Raw genomic sequence first — 2968 nt, 5'->3', positions numbered from 1 at the left:
GAAACAGAAGGTTCCTGCTGAACTGGGCAGATAACACTAAAGGTTTGGTTTCCTGTTGTCAAGTAGGTCTTGCCAACTCAGGAAAAGAGCAACAATACTCTTCCTACAGATGATCTTGGTGACTGAGCTGAGACACCAGGGTTCAGGTGGTCTCTGGACCTCAGCTGTACAGGGCTTTGTAAAGTAACACAAGGACCCTGAACCTGCCGCAGGGGTAGATGGGCAGCCAGTGAATAGCTTTAACAATGGTATTACAAGATGCCTCCATGAGCCAGGTGCCTCCATCAGCAATGCAGCTGGCACAATCTGCACCAGCTGAAGTTTCCAACCCAGGCCAAAAGGGCAGCACCACATACAGCACATTGCAGTTTTCCAGCCTTGAAGTTACACACATGTGGTCATGTTTTCAGTTAGTTAGGAGCAAATGGCAGTATTCAAATAAATAATGACTTCCACCTGGGCAATGAAACTTTCCCCCTAACCACCCCTGTGTGTGACCCGCACCATCCTCAAATCTGCTCCACAGGTTGGGGATAACCCCTGAAAATATACATAAACCCCCAGAAAAAGCAAAACGGCTGGTAATGATGGGAGTTAGAGTCCAGCAACACCTGGAGGACCGCAGATCCCCTAACCATGACAAACAGGGGATGGGGGACGCCTTCTCCATATTTCAAACATTTCAAAGGTAGTCAGAAAAAGAATTGTTTGTTTACTATGCTGCTAAGGCTCCAGGAGTCAAGGTTTTAACCAGAACAATGAAAACGCTTGCTGAAAGTCTACATCATATTGTTACAATCCAATTCTTTTCACATATAAAGTCATGAGTTCCTAGATTTCACACATAACTTCCAGCTCATCTTCTGAGCATGGGTGTTAGGTGTGATAACTATGAGGTCTTGCATCACAAGCACATCATTGGATCTTAGCCAGAGGGTTTGAGGTACTACTGATGACAGTACTTCCGTAGAAGAGCAATTACTAAAATCAGGCTTGGTTTCATCTAACCAAAGTCCATCCGGTACAGAGTTCCGTTTTCAATAGAGGACAGCAAGGAGCAAATAAGAAGAACATGAAAGACACACACCCTTTCATCTTGTTTGCCCCTCCACCTCCTTCTCAGAGATACACAACATTTGGGGCAGTTTAGTGTAGAGGAAAGCTGCGATAGAGGTGACATGGCATTAAAAAGGTAAAGGTAAAGGTATAGGTACCCCGACCATTAGGTCCAGTCATGACCGGCTCTGGGGTGGCGGCGCTCATCTCACTTTACTAGCCAAGGGAGCCGGCGTACAGCTTCCAGGTCATGTGGCCAGCATGACTAAGCCACTTCTGGCGAACCAGAGCAGCGCACAGAACCGCCGTTTACCTTCCCTCCAGACCGGTACCTATTTATCTACTTGTACTTTGTGCTTTCAAACTTCTAGGTTGGCAGGAGCAGGGACCGAGCAACAGGAGCTCACCCCGTTGCGGGGATTCGAACGACCGACCTTCTGATTGGCAAGTCCTAGGCTCTGTGGTTTAACCCACAGCGCCACCCGCGTTTATATATTGGAGAAAGCCAATAGGGAAAATCGTTTTCTCCTTCTCTCGTAATTCTACTACTTATGGACATCTAATAATGCTGAATATTGGAAGATTCAGGGTCGATACAAGCATTTCTTCAAACCACACATAGTTAAACTATGGAATTCATTTGCACAGGAGGCAGTGATGGCCACCAACTTGGGTGGCTTTAAGAGAGGATTGGCCAGTAGCCATGATGGCATTGCTGTGCCTCCACAATTCAGGGCAGCAGTGCTTCTGAATGCCAGATTCTGGACACAACAGGAGGGTAGAGTCACTCAGGTGTTCAGATCCTGATGGTGAGCTACCAATTGGGAGATTTGGTTGGTTATTGTGAGAACAGGAAGCTGGACTGGATGAGCCATTGTCCTGCTCCAGTAGCCTGTTCTGATGGGGAGAACCTGTGGACAGCTGTTGTTGGGCTTCAATTCCCCGCAGCTCCAGCCAGAAGGACTTCCCTTGTCCACACAATACACATTAATGTATTCATTCAAGTTGTGTGAAAATTTGGAAAAGGCTGGGGCCATGTGCGAAATGCGGGACTGATTTATGGGCAATCTGAGCAACCTATTGTCAGGCTGCTGTCAGCAACTTTCTAGGCCGGTTGTTGAGGAACGTCCAAAGAGAGAGAGAGAGAGGCTTTAGAACCCAGCCTCTTGAATTATGGTGTTGTCCCAAGTGATTCTCCCCCCTTCCCCCATCTTCCCACTTCCTCGTTCATCATCTTCATCACTTCTTCTACTGGTGCTGATGAGTGTCCTCTGTCTTTGAGCTCTTTGCTCTCCTACTTTCAAGGCTTGCTGGGTTCTGGGAGAGCGGGGTCTGGAATGCTTTCTAAGGACACTGTGTCTGTCAGCTGTCACTCCCTGGTGCTTTGTCTTCTTCTTCTTCTTCCTCCTCCTCTCTCATTATTCCCCAACTTTTCACCTCATCTGCCTATGAGCTGTGACCTCCCTCAAACCTCTGTTGTAATTCTGAACTATCTTCCTCTTCTCTGGAAGGGTCAGTCTGGGGAGGGGGTCTCCACCATTCCTCCTCTGCTCATTCCCTGACACCTATCATCTATCTTTGTGAGCCATGTGCAAGGGAATCACCAGCACAGCACTAAATTCAGTGCTGGACTTAGAATCTTTGATTTGCATAGGTCTGTTCTCTATATAACTTAGTTGGCTACAGTCCTATATGTACTCATGTAACCAAAGCATTGGACATATAACCAATACAGCAAAGCCAACACTGACATGCTCTCCATCCTTACCCAGAGAGAAGCAATTAAAAATGCCAGGTAGAATTGTGAAGGCAGATAAAGAAACGAGTCTTTTGTTAATGGTTGGCTTTTTCTTGTATGATGCGGAACATGACACAGGTCCTCTAATGAGACAGTGAGAAAGACAAAATTCTG

This window comes from Podarcis erhardii (assembly GCF_964252035.2).
Source record: "Podarcis erhardii genome assembly, chromosome: 15".
Classification (NCBI taxonomy): domain Eukaryota; kingdom Metazoa; phylum Chordata; class Lepidosauria; order Squamata; family Lacertidae; genus Podarcis; species Podarcis erhardii.
Note: the sequence above shows the minus strand (reverse complement) of the source record.